The sequence below is a fragment of the Antechinus flavipes genome, chromosome 1, assembly GCF_016432865.1.
Source record: "Antechinus flavipes isolate AdamAnt ecotype Samford, QLD, Australia chromosome 1, AdamAnt_v2, whole genome shotgun sequence".
Taxonomy (NCBI): Eukaryota; Metazoa; Chordata; class Mammalia; order Dasyuromorphia; family Dasyuridae; genus Antechinus; species Antechinus flavipes.
Genome location: NC_067398.1, coordinates 466,334,011 through 466,352,580, shown reverse-complemented (window position 1 = coordinate 466,352,580; position 18,570 = coordinate 466,334,011). Strand labels below are relative to the sequence as shown.

General features: G+C 33.5%; 1 protein-coding gene across 2 annotated transcripts in view; it reads left to right on the top strand.

Moving 5' to 3' along the window:
* Window positions 1-18,570, top strand: part of FAM110B (family with sequence similarity 110 member B) — a 200,668-nt gene that overhangs the window by 30,646 nt on the left and 151,452 nt on the right. The window contains exon 2 of one of the 2 annotated variants that reach the window (XM_051970162.1): window positions 14,786-14,836. The exons of the other annotated variant lie outside the window; for it this stretch is intronic. The gene's annotated coding sequence lies outside the window, so the exon portion shown is untranslated. The remainder of the gene's footprint in view (window positions 1-14,785; window positions 14,837-18,570) is intronic. 2 annotated transcript variants of the gene reach the window in all.

The following is an 18,570-nucleotide window of genomic DNA, read 5'->3' as shown; positions in this document are numbered from 1 at the left end:
AAATGTTATATTGTTGTGTAGTCATGTTTAACTCTTAGTAACCCCATTTGAGTTTTTGCTTGGCAAAATCTGCCATTTTCTTCTCCAGCTCATTTTATAGATGAGGAAACTGAGGCAAATAGGGATAAATGGATTTCCCAGGGCCATACAGTTAGTATCTGAAGCTGAATTTGAACTTGGGTTTTCCCAGAATTCCATTCACTGCATCACCTACTTGTCCCTTACAAAGAAGCAATAATGACATATATAGAGGTAAGTATAATATTAGGGTATAATGGCTTAAGAAGACAGAAGAAGGTACATTGGTGAGTAGAAGATCATTTATTGCTATCAAACTGTCCCCCTTTGCTTCTACAAGTATTATCTGATGGAAAGAATGCAGGTATAAGCCAGATCAACTGTTAAGTAAATATATTCGTTTACTATTAACCTCAGATGTTTTTCTGCATTGTGAAATATTCCCAGTAAGTTGTTTTCAGATTCTTACTGGTCTTGTGGCATACTCTGGATTTAAGACATTATTGACATAAATGGATTTATCTAGTTTAGGATAAGCTTAGAGAAGAAGGTTTTTTTTTTTTTAAGATAATATTTATCTTCTTCAGGGAAGCCATAAACCATCAAGCTTTCAGAGATTTTAGTAGCTATATTAGGCTAGTCCTTTTCAACATATTAAAGATGATGTAGTCCAATGAAATCAAACTGAAATAAATATGAGGACCATTAAAGTAGACACTCATACTGTCTTACAAAACTTTGTATTATTTATGTTTTATTGTATTTTTGTTAATTTTATTAAATGTTTCCTATTACTTTTTATCCTGCTTCAGGAACTCTGGAGTGTTGTGAGCCATAAGTTGATTATTTGAGATCTATAATGTAGTCCTTTCTCTGCATAGAATGTATACATGGAGGCATTGAGTGATTTAAGCCAGCAAGATTTCTTGTTCACAATATATGTTGTCAGTACTTTGAACATTATACTGGTTTAATATTAAAAGTCATTGTTTTATTTCAAGTTGTAAGGAAGAAAAGGAGGCATTTTTTTTAATTAAAAGAGCAAGTTATATTACCTCCAAGTGTTTAGGAAATCAGGGACAATCAGGCCTGACTGAAATTATATACCTTCTTTTAAAAGGAAATTAAAAAACCCTTTGAGAGACCAGCCTCTGACTTATTAAAGAGCTTTTAGAAGACATATCTTATAGAGGAAGAACTCTAGAGAGTGTTTGAGTCCCCATAGTCAGGGTATTTTACATCCTTATTTCAACAATTTAGTGATATTTTAAAATGACCCATGGTCAACAATAGTTGAGAGAAAGAAAAGTCATTGTTTAAAGAAAGCTGCTAACACTATTCCATTAGTAAAGTGTTAAAAAATAAATAAATGTTACAAGTTGCAGTTGCACCCAGATTTTACTCAGAAACATGTTTAAACATCATTTTTTAAAAATACTATGCCCCTTGCAGACTCAAAGTATGTCAAATCCTTCACAAAAACATCTTCTGTGAAAGAAAAAATATATTAAATTTTTTTTCTTCCCATTGCTTACTCATTCCTTAAGTGTTTTCCCTGTGGTAAGCACCACTGGTGAAAGTATTATGAAAGTGATGAAGACAGAAGAAATTAAAGACATAGATAGACTTTGCATATGGGAAGTTTCCAAATCTAGAAATACAACTTATGTTCGTGGTACACTCAGAGAGTGATAAACAAGATTTTCTAACCACTCTAGTTAGTCTGGCCAGTACTATTATGTTTAATGATTTCATGCACATTTTCAAATATTGAAGGAAAAAGGGGGGATCTCTGCAGTCTAAACTCTGCCTGATATGACTAGTTAGGGAGCTTCTCTACTGAGGAAGACTCAGCCCTGCGCTAGATGTAAAGTAGCTAGGAGAGGAGAAGGTCTATGTTCAGGATTTTGTTAGTACTGTAAGCTTCTTTTATGAACAGCGAAATATAAAATATACAGATTTGCTTTAGTGGTTAAAAAAAAAATCTGGCTTCATTTTTTTCTCTTTGTTTTGAGAGTTAAGATGTAATAATGTGAAATGAATCACAAGAAGGACCCAGAAGTTTGCAGTATATTTTGCTAGCATTATGCTAAAACATTTTCCTGTTAAGCATGAAAAATAAATCTTGTAGATATTATTGTTCTAAATTCAGTGCATCTTCTTTCTGTTTATCTGGGGAATGAAAATCCTTGTTAGAGGATAAACAAAGGATATCTTGGTAATACAGTCACTACCATTTTGTTTAGGGGACTCACTCAAAGTGAAATCCATTGACCTTTTTACCCTCAGAAGAGATGGCTCTGTAATCTCAGTTGTTGATGGACAATTAACTGGGGGTTTCTTGAGGAACTGGAAGAATGAAGAGACCATTTTAATTTGATTTATATCTTCTTTCAAAAGTTTTAAAGAATACTTTTTGTTCAAAAGGTTTAAATTCTCAATATTTTATGGTGACTTCTCTTGGAGGATGTTAATCAGTCTCTTCTTTGTTTGGTATAGAGGATACTGAAGTGAAGAGAGCAGAAAATTGCCACTTTAAGATGGTTGTACCAAATAGAGTATGGCAAAAAATTTGCCAGGCTTTATATTTCTTGGCATTATATTGTACAGTTATATGACTTCCTGTTATTATTTTTTTTTGTAAAACTTTTTAAATTAAATTAAACTTAATTTTATTTTATTTTTTGTTATATTTGTTACATTTTAAGTTCCAAACTGTCTCCTCCTTATCCATACTAGAGAATGCCATCATTTGACCATTTGTATATGCATGTAGATATATGTAGATGTATACATAAATATATATATATCTATATATATGTATATTTGTAAAACTATATTGTGCATACTTTCTTCAATTGGTTCTTTCCCTGATCTTCATGAGTCCTTTGTAGTTGATTTGAATATTTAAAATACTTAGAATAACTTAATCATTCACAATTATTCTTAGAACAATATTGCTGTTACTGTATACATTTTCTTTTTGGTTCTGCTTGCTTTATTCTTCCTTATTTCATGCAATATACCACAACTAGTTTAGCCATTCCCCAAATAATAGCATCTGCCTTTAATTTCTAGCTCTTTGCCAGCACAAAGAGCTTATATAAATATTTTAGAACATGGAGGTTCTTTTCCTTTTTCCTTTATCACTTTGGAAAACAGACCTAATAATGGTATTGCTGGGTTAAAGGGTATACATAGTTTTATAACTCTTTGGGCATAATTCCAGATTGCTCTCCAAAATGATTGGATCAGTTCACAGTTCTACCAACAAATGTATTTTTCCACATCCCCTCAATTTATCATTTTCTTTTTCTTTTCTATCATTTCGTTTCTCCCATAATTGCTTTGATGCCCCTTTAATTTTATTTCTCTTTAAATTAGCCACAAAAATAAAATGTGAAATATTGAAATTGTCATTTTCATGCCATTGGACCAATTGATGTTGGTGATTTTCTTATGATTGTGTTTTTTAAAGGCTATTACATAAAGCAATAGTAATAGAGCATTCATTGTGAAAAGATTTTAGATAGTTACAAAACATATGTTTCCTGTAAACTTTCTTCTGATTTAAGCTTAAAAAAAAAAACAAAAAAAACATTTTTAGTTAGAACTTCTTAAACTTTTTCCATTTGCAACCCCTTTTCACCTGAGAAACTTTTACAGGACTCCAGGTATATAGGCATATAAAATAGATATACAAATCAAACATTTGTGTGATAAGAAAGTATAAATTTGCAACCTCCACATTCAATTGTTACCCATATTGGGTTGCAAACTATGGTTTAAGAAGTTGGATTTTATGTTGTGGCTTCTGTTTTTTTGTTTTTTTGTTTTTTTCCAGCCAGGTTCCATAACTTTAAACAAAGAAGTTCTTTGATTTGGAGAAGTTAATGTTGAAGGGAATTCTTTTACTAAATACAAAATAAACTGGAGGCATCTTTGTATTCTTTCTTAAATAAAGCAACTTTCTCAAGAGACAGCCTTAATTTTTTTTTTTTTTTTTGCCAAATTTGCTACAGTATTTTAGAAACTATTTTTACTTCTTATATTCATGAAAATAAGAGGAGTTATTCTAGCTACTTCATTGTATTTTGAGCAATCAGTTTATTATCACCCATTTATGCTTTCTAACCTTTACAATCCTTTCTAAGTGTGCCTTGTATAGGTAAATGCCAAGTAACTAGATTCTTCTTTGTTTATTTAATAATCATTAACTCCTGAAAATTACTATACAAGTGGTTCCTGAGTCCCTTAGCTAACATGTCTATTTTTTAAAGCATTTGTAAATGTGGTAAATTTTTGATTCCTTAAGATGTAAATATGAATGTAAATATGTTTGTAAAACATAATCTTTCTCTGATGGCATGATTTATAATTCTTATGTACATAGATAAATCAGTCAGTAAATATTTTTTAAGTTCCACTTAGGTGGCTACTATGTGCTACCACATTCCAATTGTGGTGCTAATGTGTTGGGTATACAAAAAGAGGCAAAAGATAGGTCCTTTCTTTAAGGAGCTTATCTTGGGGTAAATTTATGAGAGAGATAACATGCAAACATATATATATATATATATACACACACACACACACACACACACACACACACACATATACATATATATAAAGCAAGCTATGTAGGATTAATAGTAAATAGTTAACAAAAGAAAGACACTGGAATTAAGAGGGATTGGAGAAGTCTTCTTGTAAAAGATGGCATTTTATTTGGGATTTTAAGGAATCCAAGAAGGTCATTCCAAAAAAGAACATTCCAAGCATGGAGGACAGTCGCAGAAAAAGCCTAGAGCTGAGAGATATGAAGTATCCTATTTATGAAACAGGTAGAAGGCCTGAGGTATCACCAGGCTCTGGGATTATGTGGTAGGAATTAAGGTGTAAGGTGGAAAGGAAGGAGGGTTTTGAATGCCTAACAGAGCAATTTGCATTTGCTCCTGGGGAATTATAAACCAAAAGAGGTTAAGGGGGTAGGGAAAGTACTATATGTGTGACATGATCAGATTTAAGCTTTGGTAACATTACTTTAAATGGCAGCATGGAGGATGGACTGGAGTGGGAAGAGACTTAAGGCAAGAAAACCCCCAGCTGCTGTTGCAGTCATTGAGGTGTGAGGTATTTAGGGCTTGCTGGCAATGTCAGGGGGGAAAGAAGGGGATGTATTGGGGATATTTTGGTAATGTTAACAGTGGGAAGTGACCAGGATGACCCCCTAGGTGGGATCCTGAGGTTCTAGGAGGATGGTATTGCCCTCCATAATAAGAGGGAAAGTAGGAGGTATAGAAGGGTCTAGGACAATTGGGCCTAAACATGGCGTTTTTACCTTCATACATTGACATTTGTCCTTTTGCTAGACCCTAAGTCCCAGTGTGCCTTTCTATCTGCCCTAAATTTGCACTTCAGGCAGGGTATCTCCATGTATTAGAATGTGAGTGTCTTGAAAGCAGATACTTTTGTTCTTTTCTGTATTTGTCCTTAGAACTTAGCACAATATTTTGCTTATAATTAATAATTTTTTGAAAATTTATTCATGCACACATACATTCATGAACCAGTACTAATCATCATTTCCCATCATTGCCTGCAGGTTATCTCTTTGGCAATATATTCTAAAAATTTTCCAGAAATCTATCAATTATCTTTTAGTTTAAAATACCTCCATTTTTGAAATCAATATACAGTAATCTCACTGAATGGATTCTGGTATAATAATATAGCTAGGTAGACGTGCAGTATTTGCTTTCAAGAAACTTTTCTAATTGTGTATTCATGACTATATATAGGAGTGGTAAGAGTGAAAAAATGAGCTGTTCTCTTTGAGGAAAAGGAAAAAAAAAGCAAAATCAGGGTTAAATAGTTCTATTTCATCATTATATTTTATTACCTTCTCATCCTTGATAATCAGAGATCCTATCATCTGTTTGATCATCTTGCCATTAGTAGTTAAATATACTTTTTTTCATGTCTTTAGCATTTATTGAAGGTTATAGACCCTTACCTTTCTTTTGTATTCATCCTAAGTCATCAGCCTTCACTTCCATGTGCTCTTGTATGTCTTCTTTTGAAATTTCATTTGATCAAAGAAAGCAAGTTAGTTCAAACAACACAAGTTTCTTTAAATATACCTCCTTACCTACATAGTCTGAATCGCTTGCAAATTTTACCAAAATTTTGTCCTTCAAATTCACCACTTGAGCTGACTTCTCTTTTCAAGTTTTAGCCCGTGAGATCTAACCTCTTTTATCTCTGAATTCTTTGAAATTTGCTTTTATAGAATGGAATGATGTGCATTCATGAACCTGGAAAGAGGGACTGAATGGAGAGCACTTGGATGCAGATCAAAAGATGCAGACATAAGGGCATAGTAGTAGGAGTCTTCTGGTATTACCTACCTCGTTGATTCTGAATTCTAAAATGGTGTGGTCACTCCCTTCCAAAATTCCTGTAATTTTTCCTTTACCAACAGTAGTACTTACTTCTTGGTGTTCTTTATACCTTATATTGCAGATAATTTAACCTTTTATAAGTTAATAATTTCTCTGATGCTTTTCTTTATATAGAAAGAAATCCAACAGATGTCCAAATTAGCACATATTTGGACTGCAACTCACAGGGAAGCTGAGGCTGGTAGATTTCTTACTTGTTCTGAGCTGCAGTAGGTAAGGGCTAAAGCTGATTGGACATTCACACCAAGTCTGGCAGCCGTAGGAGAAATGCTCCAGGAATAGGACGGCCAGAGTACCTAAGAAGAAGCAAACTGAATTGATTAATCAAGTTTCCATGCTGATGAGTAGTATCATGCCAATGGGTGGCCACTGTACTTCAGCCTTGGCAAGATAGAGAGACCCAGTTTCATGAAAAACAAAAATAAAACATTCTGCCTCTGTTTTCCATCCGGATTTTGTCGGTTAATCTCAGCGGGTCTGAGCCCTAAATCCCACCACTGTATCATTGTTTTTTCTCTTTTGATCTCTGTGCAAATAGTTTCCATCTTCCTTTTTCTTCCCACCCTCAAATTCATATATTTTCTACACTGTTAAGTATCTTCTTAATGTTCATGGTAAGAAAATGTACACTAAGCAGCCTTTGCACCTCAGAAAAAAAACAACAAAAACTCAACCAAGTTCTTAATTATTTATGTGAATTTAAAAGATTAAATTAAAAATTTTTAAGATAATTTCATTTTGAAACAAGCAATATTATACAGAGATAGCAAAGCTCTTTGTGGTTGTAGTACACCTTCATCCTAATCCTAGCATCATATTATGTCTGGTATTTTTTATATTTCTAGTCCTTGCAAGTAAGAAGTTAATTTCCTCAGCATTTCCCTATTTTAATAAACTATATTTCTTTCACTTCTTTCAGTCTGCTTAATTAAGTTAATTAACTAATTTAAAGATAAAAGATTTTTTAAAATGCCTTTAGAAAAATATAAGAAGAAAATAAGTACAAAATTCTGATTTTTAGACTATCTTAAAAGGCCAGTTTCAAAGACTCTGAACTTATTCTTTATATTTTTGGAGAAATCATTTTTTGCCAAAGTTTATTAAAGCACACAATAATTTGAAAACCTGTGTAAGTCTTTAAGCAATTATCTCAGCAGGCAAATTACCCCAGGTTGGAATAGAAGTTTCTATTTTAATCATATATTAGTTTGTACTTTATGTGTTTCTTATCTCAGGCCAAGTTTGGCAGAGAGTGAATATTGTTTTGAAAGTTTTAAATGTGAGAGAGGGGAAGTATCAATTCTAGTTGGTATTTAAATAGAAAAATTCAGATTTCTTCGTCTAAAACTATGTAAATTACAGTTGAAATTTGCAGCCTTATTTTATTAATAACATTTAAGATTTTGTTCACTACTCATAGCCACAAAAAGCTTTTTTTTTGAAGAAAATGTTGGGGTAATTGTCACTGAAATTAATGAATTGATTCTTAGCCATTATCTACTGAAGTCCCAAAGCCTTTCTTAAAGTGTTTTACCATTGGCTGTTCTTGCAACAATGTAAAATACATTGAAAATCTCCTATGACAAATATCCATTTTAGTCTGAACATTTTTCTTCCACTGCTTGCCACCTCCCACTTCCAAGTAAACAAAGATGCAGTTATCTCGATTTATGGCATTAGGGTTTAAAACAGATGCTTGACTAGAAGATTGTTCATTTTGCCATCATAGTATTTTGTTTTTTATTGCCAGATGTCCAGATGACATTTTATATTCAGCATTTATCCAAGAGCTTCACACTATTTTTTTTTCCCCCCAGTGGGACGTGGACACTAAGGATCTGGAAAGTTTTTTTACCCAATTTATACAGTGTTAGAATAAGAGCAAGTCTTAGAAGAGCCTCTAATTTAAGCTTCTTAGAATAATTCATGTGCCACTTCTTGGGTGACCTTGGATAAATAACCTAATGTCCTTCAGGTTCTAAATGAAAGGTATGGACAAGATAAACTCTGGGGTTCTTTTCATCTGTAAGTCTATGATCCTGAGATCTCTGGGCTATTTTTCATATGTGGAATTTGAACTGAAGACTTTGAGAGCTAGGTATACTGAATGGAATATTGTGGATTTTTTTCCCCTCACACTAGAGAACATAAAAAAAAAAAAAAAAGTTTTTGAATTATGCTACAGCAATTTATTGTACAGCTGTCCTGATTCCTTACCTCATTAGCCAACTGTATCCAAGGATGATGCATTGATATTGCTGTCTGTATTATTAGTAGTCTGTCATGGTTTGCCCATGTTGTTTCATAGTTGAGTTCAGTAACACTGAAGAGGTCGTTAAAGGAAAGTTAAGATGGCAAATCTCCTTTACAAGAAGGTTATCCTAATAGTAAATTCCTGTTTGGGGTGGGAATATTACCCATTTAGTGCAGTTTAGTATTTCCTTGTAAAGTAAAGTGAAGTGAACAGAACCAGGAGAAAAAATCATCAGTGACAACAGTATTGTTAAGATAACTATGAAAGATTTAGGAATTCTAACCGGTGTGGTAACAAAGGACTAATGATGAAACATGCTACTCATGTGACAGAGGCAAAAGAAACTTTTATTGACTTGGCCAAAGCAGACATTGTTTTGCTTGACTATCTCTGTTTATCACTGGGGGGTGCAGTATTCTGTCCAATATGACACAAAAAAGTGAGGTGGCTTATTGAATAGGATATTGGGCATAGAGTCAGGAAGAACTGAGTCCAAATCCAGGTGCAGATTCTATCTCTGTGATCCTGGGCAAATCACTATTTCTATTTGCCTTACTTCCCTTGGCTGTAAAGTGGAGATAGTAATAGCACCCATCTTGCAGGGTTGTTGTGAGGATCAAATGAAACATTTGTAAAGTAATTAACACAGTATCTGACATTATATTTATATTATATTTAATTATATTATATTTAATAAATGCTTCTTTCCTTACCCCGCTTCTCCTTTAGGGGAGAGAAAGCATGAGGGAGAACATGTGGATTTTTTTGTAGATTGAAAAAAAATTTAAAGGCAAAAAATAAATGCAAAAAGCAGAAGTAAGGCTAGAAGTAATCACAGAAAAACAGGACAACTTTGAAGAATGTGACTAATTTATTTATTTTTATTAAATTTTTTAAAAATCTGGCTTTATAATAGAAATTTAAATTTTCATATATAATCAATTCCTTTTCTGTTCTATTATGTGGAAATCTTCATTTTATTTGGTTTATGTTCATAATAAATTTCTAATTTTTTAACAGAATAATTTTAATGTGTTTTACAAATATGATCTCATTTTGAACCTCATAACAATTCTGTAAGGCAAATTATTATTATTTCCATTTTACAAATGAATAAACTGTGGTGGATTGAGATTAAATTACTTGTCCAGGATTACACAGTTCATTGTAGAGGCTACTCTACATACTTCTGCTCATAATTGACCTAGTTTTGCTTAACCTGGCAATTATCTCCTATAGTAGGCACCTAAATCAAATATTGATTTATAAATTTCTTAATTGCCCTTTACTGTTATAGACATTAACTTCTAGTCAGTCTTTAGTTTTAACATAAATATAATATTCTTACCTTATTAAATTCATCTATATCCATGTTATATAATTAATAATTTTAAGAGATTTCCATTAAAAGTGTGATTTTATCTATAGTACAGTACTACTAACCAAGGGTGAGATTAATTAAATGAAAATTAAGTATGGAGTAAGTCATGGAAAAATCTTTCTCACCTTATTTGTGATTGCCTAAAGCAGAAATGTTAATTTTAAGAGTGTACTGAAAAATCACAGGTGTTAATTTTATTGTAGCCAAACTAAAAGTTAAAGTTCATACGTGGCAGAATCTGTAATCCATTGTGAGTTTTAATTTTATGGTTCATTTTTTACATTAAAAAACAAGCCATAAAAGATGATTATGGTTTAAATAAGGTTTTTCTTATACTGAATGTGACAAGGAATTTTCAGAATGATTATTTGTGTTTATGTGTTTTGTAAGGAAAGTTGCCAGTTACACTGGGCCTTGAGAATAAGTATGAAGTATACAAAAATAAGGTTGCAGGCTTTGGCTGTTTGCCTTTTTTTTTTTTTTTTTCTTTATGTTTGCTTTAGTTCATGGGTTCTTCTAGAAATCAAACAGGCATTCCTGTATTACACAACCAGGAATAAATTCATGGATTTCAGGTAGCAGTATACGATATCCAGTCTGCAAGTGTTTTTAGTGATATCCTAGAGTGACCTTTGATTTGAACTCTCTTTTTGGCTTATTTGTTTTCCACATTAATCCAAACTGAGCCTGGAGGAGCAGGAAAGCACTTAAAACGAGTTTATTTTAACATGTAGTCATTGTGTATGGTTTAATAGTTCTTTAATCCCTCTTAAGTATTTGGATTTCTTCTTTTGAAAGTATTGAACAATGAATCCTTCTAATAAAGTTAGTTATCTGGATTGTCATAATTATTTTGCAAATCTAATAACATTTTTCCTTTAAAAAAAAATCCACCTACACCTAAGTCAGCAAACATCTATTAAAAGTCTGTAACCTTGCAAGATACTGTACCACACAATGAAGTTAGAAAGATGCTAACAACAGTAACAGTAACAATGACAATAGCACCTAGTATTTCCAGGCACGGAGCTAAGGCCTTTAGAAATATCTCATTTGATCCTCACAAAAACAGTAGGAGATCAGTGCCATTATTATCCCCATGAGGAAACTGAGACAAACTAAGGTTAAGTGATTTGCCAAGGGTCACATGCTATCTAAACTAAAGTTGAACTAAGGTCTTCCTGATTTCAGGGTGAATGCTCGCTCCATCTACTGACCTACCTAGCTTCCTTTAAATAGATCCTGCCTTCAAGGAGATTACATTCTTTTGGGAAAATGTAATAAATATACAGATAAGTAAATACAGAATTATTTAAGGAGGGAGAGAGTAGTAATCATTCAAGGAAACACTTCTTTTAAGATACTTCTGAATTGAGTCTTGAAGGAAGTAAAGATTTTGTTTTGTTTTTTTGGATTTTTTTTTACTAAATGGACACATAGTAGATGTGATTTTCTTACTAAATTTTTTTATCTTTTTGTTTTTATGTTATTTAGACTTTTCCTTATATCTCTTTCTTGGCCCCTAAGCAAATCTTTAAATGTATGGGTTTTTAAATAATAAAAATAGACATATAGGTCTTTATAGTTTGTAAAGTGCATTTTATAGATTCTTTCCTTTATCTATCATTTGTTATCCCTCACTTCTCACCTCCTTTGCTCCAGTCTCACAGGAGAACATCTTTCTTTTCCTTGTCAAGAACAACCCCTGAACTTGTGCCCTAGTGATTCCTCTGGGACCCTGCCCTTTCAATCATCCTCTCCCTTTTTAACCTTCCATTTTTCTTTATTTTCCAATGTCTTCTTTTTTGTTCTTTATAAACATGCCCGGGTCTCTCTCTTCCTTAAAAATCTTCACTTGACCAGCCAGTTCCTCAAATTCTCAGCTTGTATTGTCTCCTTCATTTGTTGTCTGTACTTCCCTATATCTACTTATTTCTTAACACTATGTACTCTGGCTTTTTTCCCAAACACTCTGTCCAAAGTCAATTGAGCCTGTGTGGTAGCCCTGGACATAGAATCTCTAGAAGATATGAATTGATTGGTACTTTTTATGCATAACTGTAACTATATGACCTTAGGCAAGTCAGTTCAACACTGCACTTCTGGTTTGTCAACTGTAAAATAAGATAGTTGTACTCCATCTCTAAAGTGCATGTTAGCTGTAAATATAAGAACACAGACTTTCATATTTCTTAATTTCAGTGTCCCTTTCCTGGCCTTTATCCTCCTTGACCACTCTACTATTGAATAGCCCCTCTTTCTGAGTAGTCCTTTCTCTCTCCTAAGTTTCTGTGCCAGTATTTTCTCCTGGTTCTCCTACATTTCTGTTCCTTCTTAGTTTCCTTTGCTGGATCCAAGGCTTTATCTTAGCTCCTCTATTTTCTGTCTATTCCCTCTGGAAACTCCTTTAGCTGAATTATTTCTATGCAGATGAATCTCAATCTATTTATCCATCCCTGATCACAACCACTAATCTGATATGTCCAACTGCATGCTCCAGGGGCATCCCAAATCAGCATTTCCAAAAAGATAGTTCATTTTCTGACATCTGAAAACTGCCCCTGTCCCCAACTTTCCTGTTCTTGCCACTGATAACAATCCTTCCAGACTCATGTTTGTAACTTTATCATCATCCATATACCTCACTCAATGAAATAGCCTTTTTAATTGTCTATCTGCTTTACATTTCTCCCCATCTCCATGTTTTCCTTCCTTACAGTTGCCATATTGGTATTCTTGTTTTGCTTTTTTTTTTAATTTTGCTGAGGCAATTGGAGTTAAGTGGCTTGCCTGGGGTCACCATACTGATATTTTTACAGTAGATTTGATTCCATCTATCCCTTTCCTAGAAACTTATTTGACTCTTAAGTAAAAAAAATACAGAATGCTTATAGTCTGTCAGTCAGTAAATATTTATTAAATACCTAATAGGTGCTAGGCACTGTGCTAAGCACTGAGGATACAAAAAGAGATGAAAGACAGACCATATCCTTAAGTGGCTAATAGTTTAATGGGGGAGACCACAAGAAAACAAACATACAAACAAGGGATATTACAGGATAAATAAGAAATAATTAAGAGAAGAGAGGCATTAAAAATAAGAGTTTGAGAAAAGTTTCTTGTAGAAGATCTGATTTTAGTTGGAACTTAAAGGAAATTAGGGAAACAGCAGAAGAAAATACCCAGAACCAAAAGATCTTATTCATGGAACAGCAAGGAAATTGATGTCCTGGATCAAAGTATATGTGATGGCAAATAAAGCGTAAGAAGATTGGAAAAGTAGAAGGTGGATGAACATTGAAAGGCTTTGATGCCAAATATAGAATTTTGTATTCAATCCTAGAGGCAACAAAAAGCCACTAGGGTTTATTGAGTAGGCGGGGAATGTAATTGGATCTGTACTTTTAGACACTTTAATGTCTGAGTGGAAGATGGACTGGAGAGAGGAGAGATTTGAGGCAAGCAGATTCACTAAAAGGCTATTGTAATAATCCGGGTGATAGGTAGTAAGTGTGAGTGGTGGAGGAGGGAAGGAAGCATATTCAAGAGACATTGCAAAGGTGAAATAGGCTTTGGCAACAGATTAGATGTGGAGGGGTGAGAGATAGCCTTTCACAAATTTGGCTCCAGCCTATCTTTCTAGACCTTCATGTTCCCCTTCACATATTCTACATTCCAGTAAAATTGGGCATCTTGCTATTCTCTGGATACATTCAATGTCCCATTTCTGTGACTTTGTGTTGAACCCTCCCTTATGCCTGGAATTCATTACCCCTTGTCTCCACGTCTTGGAATCCCTGGATTCCTTCAGGGCTCAGCTGGAATGTTACCTCCTACATCGGCCCTTTTCCTATATAAGCTTCCTTCCCACCTATCATCCTATCATCCTTCATTTTTTTTTCTATTTTCAAGTTATTTAACCATTTTCATTTCATAAAATGTAGATAACAAACAACAAAACCTTATGTTGCTATTGGAAAGATCGAATGAGATGGCATGTAAAAGCACTTAGCAAACCTTAATGTGCTATATAAATGTATTTATTACTATTTTTTTTTATTCCCCCACTTCTCTCCTATTCTATCTCATAGGATCATGGATCTGAAGTGGAAGGGACATTAGGTAATCCAATCCCCTTGTTTTATAATTAAAGAAACAGATCTAGAGAGGTTTAATGAGTAGCCTAAAGTTCACATAAGTAGTATAGCCTAATAATGATTCAGCACTATGGTAACAAGATTTTAAAGAAAAAATCTTTAAAACAAGATTTTAAAGAAAGGTAAGGGAGAGATTTAGCAAAATCAACCAAAACATCAGCTATTTCTTGTGTTACATAAAATATCTGTATGTATAATAAAAAAAGAAAAGGTTCATTTTCTCAGTTTCTAGTGGTGCAAAAATTGGTCATTAAAATTATATAGGGATGGGAGGGTTACTAGGTAAGGAAAGGAAATTAACATTAAGCACATTTTAAATATATTAAATAGTTTACAAATATTATCCCATTTAATGTTGACAATAACACTGTTATATAGGTGCTATTTTTATTGCCATTTGACAGTTGAGAAAATTGAAGCAAGCACAGAAGTAACTTGCCTAGGGCTATTGAGCCTGGGAAGTGTGGGAGGACAGATTTGAACTCAGATTTTTTTTTTTTTTTAACTCCAGGCCTGGCTCTCCATCTATTGTACCAGCAGCTGCCTTGCTCAGCATTTTAAGGTTTGTTTCAATTGACTTTTTTCCTTCACACTGATATTGTTTTAACATATCTTTTTTCCTTGTTCTGCCCATTTCACTTTGTACCTATTCACATATGTATTTACTTTATAACTGTGTATATATCTTAATGACTTAATCATATAATGGTTTTTCTTTAGGGTGTATATGTAGACTTTTTTAGGCATAGACTTTCATTTTTGTCTTTATATTCTCAGCACCTGAAACAGGATTTATCTATAGGATAGGTGCCTAATTTATTTTTGTGGAATGGGAAGATCCCAACTTGTTACTAAGGGCAAAGACTGAATCTGTGGTTACACTGATTTTGGGGAACTCCCAAGTGATAATATTCCCTGTTTTGATGAAGGTTGATACCCTCTCAGCCAAAAAATTTGGAGGTTAAATGCCAGGCTTAGGGTCTCCAAGTGTCAGAGGCAGGATTTGTTTTTATCTCTTCCTTATTTGAAGGCCATTTCCATATCTGTTTTGACACAATCTTATAACAAGCTAGTTATTATTTATAATATAATTATTTTACATATGAAAAAGGGATGATTTGAAAGGTCACAGTGTCAGGTCTGAAATTCTATCTTATTTTTCCTTGACTCCAAGTCAGTATTTTAGCCCTTGTACTCCACTGCCTGCCACCTTGTTTGATAAAGATTTCCTTCTTTTCAGAAGCAGCTGGTAGCTCATTTGATAGGGTATTGGGCCTACAATCAAGAAGACTGGTTTCAAATCCAGCCTCAGATACTTTTTAGCTCTATAACCCTGGGCAGGACACTTAATCTGACAAAAAGCATCCATAGGAGAAGGAAAAGGCAAATTATTCCATTATCTTTGCCAAAAAAAATCCCCATGGACCATGATTGTCACTACGAAATGGATCTGACTGAACAGCAACACTTTTTCTTTTTTTGAAGTAGTTCTTCACACTTATATCTGGAAAACTTGTTGGCCAAATTAATATCTAGGCTAGTCCCTTCTTTGATTATCTCCAATTTTTCACCTATGTATCTTGTTTGTATATAATTATTTGCCTGTTGGCTCCCTCATTAGGTTGTGAGCTTTTTGAAATCAGGGAGTGCCTTCTTTTTGTCCTTTTTTTAATTACTAGTGATTAGCACATGCTTAGCAATTAATAAATACTTACTGATAATTATTTGTCATCTTTATCTTCATTTTTATTATTCTTTAAGAAACTGTCATTTTTTTGCTCTTTAAAAATAAAACTTCAATTTTTAAAACTTTGTGGAAATTTGCTAATTATTAATATATTTTCTGACTTAAATTCTGAGCTAGCTAGAATAAAAAAAAAACTTAACTCCAATAATCATGATTTTTTAAAATTTTAATGCTGTGTGCTATTTTACATTCCCTTTTTTATCTTTTTGGTGCTGGCTCTTTGTAATAGCCTGCTGTCCTTGGTGCACTGTTCTCTGACTTGTTTTGTGAGCTAGCTAGAACTGGATAATACAGCTTTTTTTTTTTTCCTTTCCCTTTGTTGTTCAGGGCTACCAGACCTTGCTATTTTGATTCTTCTTCTCTCCCTCCACCCACTGCAATTACCATTTCATTTCAGAGGCTACTTTTCTCTTTGGAGTCTGTCAACTGGCAGATAGGCATCACTATACAGTGACACAAGCTGGAGACTGTCTGGATTGGAAATGAAGCTTGTAGTGGACGAAACGAATTCAAGATTGTTCTGACCTAGTAGCTAGACCTTTTTTTTGTTTGTTTTTGTTATTTGGTTTTGCATCTTCAAAAGAATCTAGTAGGAGAGTAATTGTTTCTATTGGAAAAAAGTATATCCTCTTTCTCAGCAATTGTTTATTCTTCATAGATAGATTAAAAATCCTTTTAATAAATTTTTGAGTTTGATAAATTTAGCAATCTAAGTTAATAATTTGGGATTCTGTACTTTTAATAAGTTAACATTTTGACATTGCCTCTCTTCTCTTTCATCTTCCCTTCTAGTTATTTATTCCTTGTATTCCATGACTTCAGAACTTATCTAGTGAGCAGTACTGGAAAGAATATTGGTTTGGGATTTAAAGGTTCTGTGTTCAAATTCAGACTGTTACTTATTTATCCTCGTGTCACTCATTTCTTATGAGCAAAATGATATATGAAGTAGATGATCTCTAAGGGTTCTTCCAGCTTCAGTTAATCTGTCATTCACTAACTACCAAGCACTGAGCTAGGGGCTAAAGATAGACCCAAAAGAAAAAGTTCCTCCCTTCAGGAAACATATTCGTTTAAGGGAAAAAGCATTGTATGCATAAGTAAATACCAAATAATGTTGTGAGGTAGGAAAATGGCTGTAGCTGGTTAATTGTTTGTTGAATATTAAAATGTTTTGGAATTGCTCTAGAGTTGCTTTATCTGCCTTTTTTTTTTTTTTTTTGCCTTTATTTACTGGGTTATAAACTTCTTAAAATTTCTCTTTTGTATGCCTAGTGTTTATCTTATATTGCGCAATAGCAATGTTCCTTAAAATTAAACAACATATATTCATTAAGTGCTTCCTATAAGGACGTTATTGTTAGTCAATTAATAAATATTTATTAAGTGCCAGGAAATTTTTTTTTTTTTTAAGCAAGCCCTGCTTTTAAGTAACTTGCAATCTATTGGGGAAAGAGAACTCATTAAAGGAAATTGGAAAAGGTGGGGGAAAGACGGAAGGGTGAGAAAAGGAAGGGCATGATAGAATTTGAGCAGGTGGGAAATGAAGAAAGAGCTGGCCTAGGAACCTTCATTAAATGGAGGCTCTGGGAGGAGCTCTTCATCCTCAATTCCAATGAGTTCCTGGGGCAGAAGATACTGCTGAAGTGTGAGTACCAGAGCTGATGTGTTCTTGTAAGTTGTTGAAGTTCCTGGAAGCCTGATGGAGAGGAACTCAAGAACCTGCTATGGCAAAGCTGTGGAAAGTGGTCTATAAATCAAATCCTCTTTCAAATGCTAAAGAGCATCCAAGAATTCCTTTCTCAAATTTAAGAATCCCCCCTCTAAATGCATCTTTAAATTAAGGTTTTTCTTCTATTGGGTTTGATTAAAATGGAGCACACCTGAACTGCTCTTTGCATTCTAGAGTTAATGAGGAGGCAGAAGAAAGCACTGTATGATGAAAGATGAAACATTGAAATCGTTCTTTCTAGATTTTTTCCAATAAATCACCAAGAATTTATTAAGAGTCTTTATTTTGTATTTACTTTGTTTATGTATGGAGGTGGGAGGAAAGTGTCAGTGAATATAGGATGGGTAACACCAGAGGATAAACCACCATTGTCAGGGCATAATGATGATGCATCAAATCCTTTCTGAATGGTCAGACATGTAGAAGGGTGAATTTAATTCTTTTAGGGAACTTTGTGACTAATGATCAGTCACTGCCAATTTAAAATTACTTGTATTTCTGTTGATGGCTGTACATCTCTGGGGGAGCTTGGTGTTAGTCTGGCTTTTGGAATGGATTATAAGGTCAAAGGATTTAGAACTGGTAGAGACTAGAGACCATCTAATCCATGGGTTAACTTTTTTTTTTTTTAATATCATGAATCCTTCTGGCAATCTGTTCAAACTAGGAACCGCTTCTCAGAATAATGTCTTTCAAAGCATAAAATACATAGGATTACAAAGAAATCCAGTTGAAATCCATTCATTAAAATGTATTCCAGTTATCAAAATAATTTTACAGATGAAACAGGAAGAGAATGATTTGCACACCAAGTTAT